We start from the raw sequence: 13,449 nt of genomic DNA on the forward strand, positions 1-13,449 counted from the left end.
ATGACTACTTTGCAGGTGATTTCTCTTAGGACAGGAGGGATTCTTTTAAAAGAAAATGGTTGGAAAACTGTTACCATGGAAACTCTCCAAGTTCTGAAGTGATATCATCAGATAAAGCTCTGGAGAGCAGAGGGAAGGTGGTGGGTGTAGTACACATGAATGGCTGAATTCTACAAGATGGGCATTTTCTTTCTTTAATGTTAAGTCTGAATGTTAAGGAAAAGAAGGTGATAAAAGTAAAAAGAAAAGAAGAAAGGAAAAGAGGGAGAGAGGGAGGGAAGGAGGGAAAGAAAACAACAGGAAAACAACAGGAAACAAAATAAGAGGAAGGCAGGAAGGAAGGCAGGGAGGGAGGGAGGGAGGGAGGAGGAAGGAAATGCAAACTATTTTCTTTTTTCAAGAAAATGTCCTTGGTAGCAAGAAAGAGCTGCCCGTGGAGCTGCTGCTGAGAGAGGGAGGTTAGATTCTCTGTGATTTTGACCTTTATGCTTTATTAAGGGTGATAGAAGAGTTCATTCACTGACTGGATTTCTCCCACTTAATAGCGTATCTGTAATGTTGATTGTTGTAAAATATACTTACCTTGAAATCATTGAGTTATTATTGGTTTAACATAAAGTTCATACCATGTTGTCTGCAGTGGCATGTTATTAATAGCTTTATGAAATAGAATGATTAACATGTGCTTGATATCAATAACGAAAAGGTACAGGCTAATTCTACTTCTAAGGTGGTGCAACTTAATTTATTCTGATTGGTAAAACAATATTCTTGGGAGCAGAATTTACAAAATGTGTAGAAAGAGTTGCATTAATTATTTCACATCATAAGCCTATCAAGTGGGTTATTAACTCAACTCCTTTGCTTTGTCCCTTGGCCATACTTGCCACTGAAAATCAAAGCAGTGTTATCACTTATTTCTTCATGGCCAAGGCATGCATCTCCTAAGCTTGATGGAATTTTGCAGTGGAAGTCATCTGAAAAATTACTAGTCTGTTTCCCTAGGAGAACTCTTTATCAGTTGCTCTTGGAATGCACTTCCAAGAGCTGAATCAACCCAGTTCTTGGCAAAAGTTGAAATGCAACCCTTAACAATTCATTTGTGGTAACAATTGGGAATAGAAGGAAGGAGCTGAGTGGCAGTTGTTTGTTTTCAGGATCACAACATAAACTCCTTGGTGGGTACCAAGACTATCTTTAATTATCGCTGTTTAAGGAGAAAAGACATAGTTAGAACACCATAGATGTTGGAATTAGGAATACACTGATCCAGTTAATTTTTCAGCCACTTGTTACCATGTCTTAAGTAAGTTTCCTGACCCTTCTGAACATCCTTGTTCTCATCTACAATATAGTGTTAATAATGTAGTCTATGTAATGGTGTTATTACCAGATTGAAGTAAGATCATTAAAGTGCTGATGACAGAGCCTGTCACATAGCTCATATTCAAAGGCTAGTTATATGCACCATTACCTGTTGCCACAATGATGCTGCATGACAAACCACCTCCAAACTCAGTGGCTTATGATGCCTCATGCATGTTCTTTTGTTTAAAACTCTGCAGGTTGATTTGGTTATTATACTATGAGCTTAAATGAACAACTCTGCTCCAAGCTGTAGGTCAGCTGGACTTGGCTGCAGCTGCTAGTTGGGTTCAGTTTTGTTCCATGAGTGTTTATTCTAGGGCCAAAGTTAAGAAACAATAGCTATTTGGGCCATATTCTTCTCATGGTAAGTCACTAGAGAACAAAGAAAACCAAAGACAACAGCACATTTGAGGTTTCCGCTTGCATCATCTCTGCTAATATGTATTGGTTAAAGCAAGTTACATGGCAACCCAGCATCAATGGAGTAGGTTAATTCCACCCACAGCAGGATGGGGAAGTAAGTGTGCATTTGCTGAATAATAATTTCAACTACCCCACTGTAATAATAATGATGATAATGATTGGTAAGTAGAAAAATAATCATTGATTCTTTCTGCTAATTTTGTTTGGCTGTCAATTAATTCTGTGTCAATGATTGCCTTAGTTATTTTTCCAAGCAATGTTAAGTTTTTCCCAACCATATGTGACTTTGATGTGTGGTTTTAAAGAATGACTTTAGAGAAAATGACCTGAGTCATGCAAATCCTTCCCATCAGCTTGGGAATAGACAAATCAGAAACTACATGAGTCACCAAATGCAACTCATTCTTTTTTTTTTTTTGGCCCACTTTATTTTATTTTAATTTTTTATCGTACTTTAGGTTCAGGGGTACATGTGCAAATCATGCAGGGTTGTTGCATAAGTACATACATGTCAATGTGGTTTGCTGCCTCCATCCCCCCATCTATATCTGGCATTTCTCCCCATGTTATCCCTCCTAACCGCTCGCTGACCCTCTCTGAGCTCCCCCAACTGACCCCAGGGTGTGATGCTCCCCTCCCTGTGTCCACCTGTTCTGCATCTATTGAGATAATCATGTGGTTTTTGTCTTTGGTTCTGTTTATGTGATGGATTACGTTTATAGACTTGTGTGTGTTGAACCAGCCTTGCATTCCCGGGATGAAGCCTACTTGATCATGATGGATAAGCTTTTTGATGTGGATAAACTGTTTTATGGATAAACTGTTTCATTCAGTTTGCCAGTATTTTAATAAAGATTTTTCCATCAATGTTCATCATGGATATTGGCCTGAAGTTTTCTTTTTTAGTTGAGTTTCTGCCAGGTTTTGGTATCAGGATGATGTTGGTCTCATAAAATAAGTTAGGGAGGATTCCCTTTTTTTGTATTGTTTGGAAGAGTTTCAGAAGGAATGGTACCAGCTCCTCTTTGTACATCTGGTAGAATTTGGCAGTTTGGACCTGGACATTTTTTTGGTTGGTAGGCTATTAGTCGCTGCCTCAACTTCAGCCCTTGTTATTGGTCTATTCAGGGTTTCAACTTCTTAGTCTTGGGAGAGTGCAGATGTTCAGGAATCTATCCATTTCTTCTAGATTTACTGGTTTGTGTGCATAGAGTTGTTTATAGTATTTTCTGATGATAGTTTGTATTTCTGTTGACTTGGTGGTAATATCTCCTTTATCGTTTTTTGTTGTATCTATTTGATTCTTCTCTCTCTCTTTTTTTTTTTTTTTTTTTTCAGTATTCTGGCTAGAGGTCTGTCTGTTTTGTTGATCTTTTCAAAAAACCAGCTCCTGGATTTATTGATTTTTTTGAAGGGTTTTTTTGTGTCTCTGTCTCCTTCAGTTCTGCTCTGATCTTAGTTATTTCTTGTCTTCTCCTAGCTTTTGAGTTTTTTTGATCTTGCTCCTCTAGCTCTTTCAATGTTGATAATAGGGTGTCAATTTTTATCTTTCTTTGTTTCTCATTTTGGCATTTATTGCTATAAATTTCCCTCTAGACACTGCTTTAAATGTGTACCAGAGATTCTGGTACATTGTTTCTTTGTTCTTACTGGTTTCAAAGAACGTCTGTAGTTTTGCCTTCATTTCATTGTTTATCCAGTCAATATTTAGGAGCCACTTGTTCAGTTTTTATGAAGCTGTGCAGTTTTGAGTTAGTTTCTTAATCCTGAGTACTAATTTGATTGCACTGTGGTCTGAGAGACTGTTTGTTATGATTTCCATTCTTTTCGCATTTGCTGAGGAGTGACTTACTTCCAATTATGTGGTCGATTTTAGAGTAAGTGCGATGTGGTGCTGAGAAAAATGTATATTTTGTGGATTTTGGATGGAGAGTTCTGTAGATGTCTATTAGGTTCGCTTGGTCCAGATCTGCATTCAGGTCCTGGATATCCTTGTTGATTTTCTGTCTTGTTGATCTGTCTAATATTGATAATCGAGAGTTAAAGTGACCCACTATTATCGTGCAGGAGTCTAAGTCTCTTTGTTGTTTGTTAAGAACTTGCTTTATGTATCTTAGTGCTCCCATGTTGGGTACATATATATTTAGGATAGTTAGCTCCTAAATGATAGTAATGCCCTTCTTTGTCTCTTTGGATCTTTGTTGGTTTAAAGTCCATTTTATCAGTGACTAGGATTGCCACCCCTGCTTTTTTTGCTCTCCATTTGCTTGGTAAATCTTCTTCCATCCCTTTATTTTGAGTCTAGTGTGTCTTTGCATGTGAAATGGGTCTCTTGAATACAGCACACCGATGGTTCTGGACTTTTTATCCAGTTTGCCAGTCTGTATCTTTTGATTGGGGCATTTAGGCTGTTTACATTTAACATTAATATTGTTATGTGTGAATTTGATCCTGCCATTTTGTTACTGGTTAGATGTTTTGCCCTTTGGTTGGCACAGTTTCTTCATTGGGTTGTTCATTTTTACCATTTGGTTCTTTTTTGTAGTGGCTGGTACTGGTTGTTCCGTTCTGTGTTTAGTGCTTCCTTCAGGAGCTCTTGTAAAGCAGGTATGGTGGTGACAAAATCTCCAGCAATTGCTTGTCCATTAAGGATTTTATTTCTCCTTCACTTATGAAGCTTAGTTTGGCTGGATATGAGATTCTGAGTTGAAAGTTTTTTATTTAAGAATGTTGAATATTGGGCCCCACTCTCTTCTGGCTTGTAGAGTTTCTGCCAAGAGATCCCCTGTGAGTCAGATGGGCTTCCCTTTGTGGGTGATCCAACCCTTCTCTCTGGCTGCCCTTAGCATTTTTTCCTTTAGGTCTTTTCACATAATTCTATATTTCTTGGAGAATTTGTTCATTTCTTTTCACTCTTTTTTTCTCTTTTCTTGCCTTGTCATTTTATTTCATTGAGTTGATCTTCAATCTCTGATATGCTTTCTTTTGCTTAATCGATTCAGCTACTGAAACTTGTGTATGCTCTGTGAAGTTCTTGTGCTTTGTTTTTCAGCTCCATCAAGTCGTTTATGTTCTTCTCTAAGCTTGTTATTCTAGCTAGCATTTCGTCTAACCTTTTTTCAAGGTTCTTAGTTTCTTTGCATTGGGTTAGAACATGTTCCTTTAATTCAGACAAATTTGTTATTATCCACCTTCTGAATCCTGCTTCTGACAATTCGTCAAATTTGTTCTCCATCCTGTTTTGTTTCCTTGCTGGAGAGGAGTTGTGTTCCCTTGGTGGGGGCAAGGTGTTCTGGTCTTTGATAGTTTCATCCTTTTTGTGCTCATTTTTTCCCCTCTTCTAGGATTTATCTAGCTTTGATTTCAGGTAGCTGCTTGGGGAGGCAGCCTCTCCTTTGGCTGCCTGCAGAGGTACTGCTGGGCTGCCATGGATTCAGTGGAGCTGCTGTGGAGATTTCCTGTGTCTTTTGTTTACTCAGGAAGATTAGGCCTGCCTCTGAAATGGTGGCTGTCCTTCCCCACCCCCAGCTTGATGGTTCCTGGTTGCACTCTAATTGATATGCTGACTGCCATACTCTCAAGTGAGAGGGCTTTGGCCTGCTGGGCTTTGTTGGGGAGGGACCCGCCCTGCCAAATGACCTGATTCCCTGTTTTCAGTTCCCTTTCTTTCTGAGGGGCGGGTAGCTTCGTCTCGTGGGCTTTCTCAGCATCAGCCAGTGCTTCTGCCTAGATCTGTGCTGATGACCCAGCATCCCTGGAGTTGCTGCTAATGTACAGTAACTCATTGATGGTGTTGGCACCTCTTTGGACATCTCCGAGCCTTGGTTTTCGTTGTTTGAAAATGAAAATATGTTCTCTTAAATTTCTGCAAATTTATTAAGTATTTCTGTAAATGAGAGAACTTTTTCTTTATACCTGTGAGTATACTTTTGTTTTATACCTGTCTCATCCATTTTAAGTAAAACAGACAAGCATTTAATGCAGTCAATCTACATTCATTTGAGGGGAAGCTAGGATCAAATGCCAAGTTCAGTTCAGCCACAAAATAGCTCACGGACAATGGAAGTGATCCTCAAAGTGCATTTCCTTGGCCCTTGCTCTAATAGGTGGATGATTTGAAGAGGACAGTTCAAGCTAAAACCACGAATCACATCTTAGATATTTCTTTCTCGAATTAAAGAAGTGAAGCACATAGGGTGGAGGTAGGGGAGATGGATGTAAAATATAAAGGAAAAAAGAAGGCATTTGTCAGATGCTATTTGGCAATATAATCTTCTTGCTGTCTCTCATTTATTTAAGCCTTTTGGGAAGGAAGAAAAGGCCCCTGAAACATCCATGGATGGCAGTTATCAAGTCTACAGAAACAGCAAATGAAAGGTGATCTTACCAAGTTTGTTGCTGTCTACTCAAAAACTCTATTGGCAAGTAAATCAGAAGAAATGGCCTAAAGCTGCAACATGAGAAGTATAAGTTAGGCATGCAGGGAAGTTTCCTATCTTAGAGGGTTGGTACATATTGTTAAATATCTGGAGGTTAGTTGACAGCTTTTCCTTCCAAATCTCTCAGTGAGGAGTGGTGAGAGAGGGAGCGAAATGACTGACATTTGTTGTTAAGAAGGAGCTGAAAGTCTCATGCATGGTATCATATTAACATCACATAAGTCCAGCTAGGGACATATTAAAAACCCTTATATTTGGAGAAGAATTCAAAATTGTTTGGATTTGACACATTATTCCCCAAGGAAATGCTGTTAGGAAATGGTGGAATTGGCCTCAAATCTAGCCTCTAATTTTCCATATTATCACATTTGATTTTTGAGATATGCACCTAGATTTGGGAAGGTTTACTGGCTATAGGACAACCAGGGAGATAGACAAAGTTAATGCTCACAAAGTCCTTTTCAGTCCCAGACATCTGTGAGTCAATGATATACAACAAATTATTTCCTCTGCAAACCCAAACTGTAGGCTACATTGTACATATTTTTTCCTGGTTTTCAGCTGTCAGCTACTTGACTGCCCCTCACGGCCAACTTGCAAGTCTTGATTGCCTAGCATTTATTTTCTTTTTCCAGTTTGTCTGGAAGACAGAATGCCTCAGGAAGGGGTTGTTGGGATTTTCACATAAAGCACATGAAATATCTGTAATTATGGATTACATTTTTATACCCAATATATGGCTGAAAGGAGCCCTGTGATAGAAACTTTTAGAAGATAATTGAATGTGTCAGCTGCATCAAAAAATTATGTACTTGCTTCACTTCGACAAACTGTGATAAATAGTCTATTGTCTGGAGAGTTTGCTTGGTATTTTCTTTTGCATTATAAAATTGTGCTAGTTCTTGTCACTGAATTTTTGGTTAACAGCTCGTAGAAACCCTTTGAACTACAATTTATCCATAGATACCACATACTGTGCATAGCTACCTGGAAAACAACAGATTTTAATAATCTAACACTTCACGTCTACCATTACCCCAGACAAAGAATATGTGTGTTTTTTACCAAATTTATTTGTTTAAAAGCAGGAAATGTCTTAGGCTGAGTTGCAATTAGCATTTCTCTATCCGAATAATGAAGCAAGAGAAAAAGTATTTATTCTTCATTATTTATGTTTCCAATTGTGTCTTTGCATAATTGGCTTGGAACAGAAGTATCCTATTAAAATGGACAATCAATAGCAGAAATAGAATGTCCAAGAAGAACAAAACAAAATATAGTTGATAACTTCCTATTAAAACTCAGCCTTATATAGTATGGCCTCACTAAGAAGAATTGAGATTGTTTAAAAGTAAATAAGTCATAAAAATACTAATAGAAAATGAAAATAAATAGTAACTAAATCTATACATAAACTGGAGTGATCTTTTTTTAAGCTAAAAGGGAGTATGAGAAATAACAGAGAGGGAGATCTGTAGATTTTTCACGTACGATTTCTCTCAAAATTGCTTAACAGGCAAATAAACCAGAGGAAATACTTGCTTGAAATAGGACAAAGGGTGATATGCTTCATAGAAAAGGAGCTTGTGCCAAAAGGTAATAAGAGCAGTAAGTTCTCAATAAATAAAGGGGAAAGGAACAAAGACAATGAAATAGAGGCATATTAATGGCTAATAAACATTTGAACATATTTCAACCTCACTCATTATCAAAATGGAAATTAGAGTAACAATGGGATACTATTTTTAACCTAACAGGTTAATAGAACTGTAAAAAATGCGAATATTCAATATCAGAGATTGAGTGCAGTGACACAGACACACTCAACACAGCTGGAAGGAATGTGAAGTGGATCCAGGCTTTGGGAAAGGAATGTGGTGTGCAATTCAAGAGTCTTGAAAATATTCTTACCCTTACCTTGGAAATTCTCTTTCTGGGTTTCTTATTAAAGGAAATGATCTGAAATGAAGAAAGGCTTTTCTTTCTAAAGACATTCATTGCAATGCTGGTTATAATGTTAATATTTGGAAATAAATGAAGTTTCCGAAAATAAGAGTGATATTAAACAAGTGAGAATAAAAATAATGTAGTTATTCAAAGATCTGTTCAATGTTTTGATTAATATCATAAAATGCCTAGCTCTCAGTGTTAAATATAAAATTAGAGTATAAAATTTTATATGTAGAATAAGATCAAAGATCTAAAATACCTATAAAAAATGACTGGAGTGGATTATAATAAAATGTTAAGAGTGGTTTTATCTGGTTGGTAGAATTATGGGAAAGATGACCATAAAATTTATTTTCCAAGTGGGGACACTTGGGGGACTCAAAGGGGGCTGGATCAATGGTTATGAACTAAAATGCTCCAGTGTATATGGTCCCACTTCTCTCAAACTGACTTCAGTAAATTCTCTCTAAAATAATACTAATGTAAATGATAAGTGGAAGAGCTTTGCTATTCATTTGAAGATGGTCTGGGAGAAGTGAGAAACAGCTGTGAGAAATAGATGAGGGAAGTGGGAAGATAGAATGTTGGAGAAACAATCTAAGCCAGAAGTAGGGACTAAGAAACATGATCACCGTGTTTAAACATTTGCAAATGTCCTAACCATCCGTAAGGAATTGATGAAGGTTCCAGCTATGTGATGGAATACTATGAGGTTTTTAAGAATTAGGGAATATGTATGTGCTGATGTGGAAAGATAACTATACTACAGTTCACATGAAAATAAGCAAGTGACTGATATATATTTTAATTTTTGTTTTTATTTTTTTGAGATGGAGTCTCATTCTGTTGCCCAGGCTGGAGTGCAGTCCTGTGATCTCGGCTCACTGCAACCTCCGCCTCCCAGCTTCAAGCAGTTCTCCTGTCTCAGCCCCCCAAGTAGCTGGGATAACAGACACACACTACCACATGCAGCTAACTTTTGTATTCTTAATAGAGACAGGGTTTCACCATATTGGTCAGACTGGTCTCAAACTTCTGACCTCAGGTGATCCCCCCAACCTCAGCCTCCCAAAGTGTAGGGATTAAAGGTGTGAGCCACCACGCCTGCCCCCTGATATTTTTAATGGAAATTCCAATCCAGCAGCCTGTTGGCTGGATGAGACCTGAAGAGTATTTATTTTGACTGGCACCTTTCTTAACAAATTTGACTTAGTTGCCAACATTTAAAAACCAGGAACTGTCATATAACAATCTTGATGTCCAACTTCTCTTGGAAAATCTGAAGCTTTAGTAAGCCAGCCTGTATTCCCGTATGGGCAACAATTCCATAAGGTAGGGAAATCTGCCCCTTTAAACATAACTGCCTACCTCAGTTTCCCCAGCCCCCACCACACCATACCATCTCATGTTCAGGTTACTTCACCTTGTAACCCTTGATGCAGTACCTTATTCCATTTCCCTGAAGCAGTAAATAAAACCCATGTGTATTTTTGTTGTTCTATCTGTAAAAGCTTAAGAAAAAAATCAATTCATGAACAACAAGATCAAGATGTTTACAGTGATTACTTCTAGTAGACAGAGGCCTGGCGAGAAAAAACCTGAGATCTTACTTTATATAAATATCATAAAGCATTAGCTTTAAAATAAATTTTAGTTATTTTTTATGCCACACAAAAAATAAAAATAAAATTAAATATTGCTTGTCAAAAATATTACAAAGGAAACCATACATGGAAATTTGATAAGTAGAAATTGATATATATTAGAGAGAAATTATTGCGTTATTTATTGTGCATATTTCATCTTAGGAAGTGAATTGCCAGATTAGATGACTATTGTTCTATGAGTTGTATATGAAAATAATAGAATCAAAGAAAAATTTTTTTAAATAAAAAATCATACCTAAACACAGAAGTAACGTTTGACCCAGCAATCCTATTAGTGGGTATATACCCCCAAAATATAAGTCATTCTATCGTTAAGACACATGCATGTGTATGTTCATTGCAGCACTATTCACAATAGCAAAGAGATGGAATCAACCTAAGTGCCCATCAGTGATAGACTGGATAAAGAAAAAGTAACATATACCATGGAATAGTATGCAGTCATAAAAAAGAATGAGATCGTGTCCTTTACAGGAACATGAATGGAGCTAGAGGCCATTATCCTTAGGAGACTAGCACAGGAGCAGAAAACCAAATACCTCATGTCCTTCCTTACAAGTGGGAGCTAAATGATGAGAACACATGGACACATAGAAGGGAACAACACACAATGGGGTGTTTTGGAGGGTGGATGGTGGGAGGAGGGAGAGGATCAGGAAAAACAGCTAAGGGGTATTAGCTATAATACCTTGGTAATGAAATAATCTGTACAAGTCCCCATTAACAAGTTTACCTGTGTAACCTGCACTTGTATCCCAAACTTAAAATAAAAGTTAACAAAATTTACAAACATAAAGAGGACAAGTAAGAAGGTACAGGTTCCTTCAACATTGCCCCTATCCCCAGGGTAGGAGCCCAGGACAGGTTGTGACTGATGGAACTCCTAAGGTCCTCCACCATGACCAGTTTTACAAATCCATGAGTCCTCAGCACCGGTGTCATTTGAGCAGAGGCTGTATGACCCCACCAGGGTTCCTTAAGAGAACAGGAGTCTGCCTGAGAGACACCAGCTCTGACATCTGGGGTTCTTTGGAAGCTCGCTTCACATGCAAACCTCAGCCCTTGCTTTTTTTCTACAACTGGAGCCCTGTCCTGGGCTCTAACCAGAGAGGACAAGAAATCCCAGGGCAGGGGGTCCCTGTTGGCATCAGCCACACCTGAGCAGGGCACAGGCAGGCAGGGAGGGGGACGCTGAAACCGTATTCAAAACATTTCCTGATATTGGAGTATATTGTTTTCCAAGTAATTTCATATACCTATATAATTTTTTACATTTATTGTTCTTATTAGAAACAATTTTCAGGACTCCAAAGGCCTCCCTTATTCACACTAATCAGAATTTTCTTCTTCTCCTGAAGGAAATCAGTATTTTGACTTCTTACTCATTTGGCCTGCTTTTAAGTTCTTGTCAATGGGATCATGCAGTCTGTACTCTTTCATGCCCACCTTCCTTCACTCAACATTTTGTGTGTGAGATTCACCCATATTGTTACTTTATAGCATTTAATTCTCACAGAAACAACAAAAACTAGGTCAAAAAGGGTTCAGCAATTTGCCACGAAGATAAATAAATCCAAAAAGATGAAGTGACTTGCCCAAGGTCACATGACCAGTAACTGGGCAGCTGAGTACCTAGACCTCCAGACTTCATGTCTACCTTTCTTTCCTTGCATATGTTAGTAACCCAGAGAGGTGTGGACTGCTGGGAACCGTGTGGAGACTATGGCCATTCCTTGGACTCTCCTCCTCAATCACCGCTTATGTAACTTGGCACAAGCCACTTACTTCTCTGAAACTTGAGTGGCTCACTGGCAAAACGGGACCCTGTCATCTGTGCTTCACAGGTGGTCAGTGAATGTTTGTTATGTGAATGAACAAATGTTTTTTCGGAGAAAATGAGATCATGTGTTTAGTATCTGGTATGCTGCTTGTCACCTTTGCAGGAGTCGATAAACAGCCATGATAGCTGGCACTGAAAAGAAAGTCTCATTTCAGGGGAAGCTTTCATGAAAGACTAGATTTTAATGCATTAGGTTAGAGTGCATTAAGCTATCTGATGTTGGGCGATGGAGAAGGAAGTGAAAAATCAATCATCTGGACTTCTCCATATCTGAATACTTGCTGTTGTGTGGATGCCCTGGATGACCCGGTGCTCTCCTTGTGTCACCTGAAAGCATACACCTGTGACAGCTCCTCTTACTGACCCTCTGAAGATGCTCAGCATGTTTCTCAGGCCCTCGTTTGTCCCTGGCTTTGGCAATATGTACAAAAATGTCAGTGTTTCAAGGCGAATTTCTGCCTGAGTTTTTGATGTGCATACAGCACGAATGAATTTGCAACAATCTCTGGGACAGCATAGCTTAGCTCAAAAAGAATGTAAAAGCCATCCAGCTGGCAGGCTGAGCTGAGAAATCCACGTTTATCTAAGTTGGTTTGTGCCTAAATGCTCTCTGGGGTTTTACTTATTTTTCAACTGGCTCTTACTGTGCAGGTTCCGTCTTCTAAGTGTTAAGTCACTGAGCCATAAAAGAATGTGATGTGACCGCAGCTAGCAGGCACCGTCAGTTGCTCTGCAATGGTCTGTAGGCATGACACTAACTGTTGAGAATTTGTGGAGGAATTTCTAAATATTGTTGCATTCTTATTCTTTAATATATAATATAGTTATCACTACCATTTGTTGAGCACTGGTAGCAGCTCTCTTGGTGTTTCATTTAATTTTTACAGTAAAACCCATGAGGTGAGGTTATCATCATTCATCATCATTTTATGGTGAAAGAAATTGAAGCCCAGAAAGGTTAAATCACTTTCTCAAGGTCAGTCAATTCGTAAGTGGCTGAGCTGGGATTGGAGCCTAACACAATCTGACTTCCAAGCTACTGCTCTTTCTTCTTTTCTCTGAGTTGCAGCAGGAATGAGGAAGCTTTGATATAAAAGGTCTGGAACATGGGAACCAGGGAAGAGGATGGAATCTGACCTTCCTAATATGTGCGAACGTATGGGAGTGAGCATCATGGCTTCCCAGAAAGTCCTGAGGACTTATTATCAAAGAATACACCCTGCCATGGCTAGTAACTGTTGCTACTCCTGCCTAAAAGAAAGCCAAGTTCACTTGTTTTGGCCCCAGCCTATGTCTGGACAACACAGGCTTCCTATGGGCACTCTGGAGAGATAGAGGCAGTGTTTTGGATTTTTTTCAACCAGCAAGATGAGATGTTACCTGCTGGTGTATCACAGTTCTTTTTTAACATTGTGGTTCTGTTCCGCCAAAATATCTATTCAAATATAAGTATTAAAATAATGAATAATACCCAGCACTTTGGGAGGGTGAAGCAGGTGGATCTCTTGAGTACAGGAGTGCGAGACCAGCCTAGGCAACATGGCGAAACCTTGTATCTACAAAAAATACAAAAATTAGCCAGGCATGATGACACTCACCTGTAGTTTCATCTACTTAGGAGGCTGGGGTGGAAGGATCACATGAGGCCAGGAGTTTAAGGTTACAGTGAACTATGATTGTGCCGCTGCACTCCAGCTTGGGCAGCAGAGTGTGATCCTGTCTCCAAAATCAATCAATAAAATAATGATGATTTTATTGGCAA

This window comes from Saimiri boliviensis, chromosome 5, assembly GCF_048565385.1.
Source record: "Saimiri boliviensis isolate mSaiBol1 chromosome 5, mSaiBol1.pri, whole genome shotgun sequence".
Classification (NCBI taxonomy): Eukaryota; Metazoa; Chordata; class Mammalia; order Primates; family Cebidae; genus Saimiri; species Saimiri boliviensis.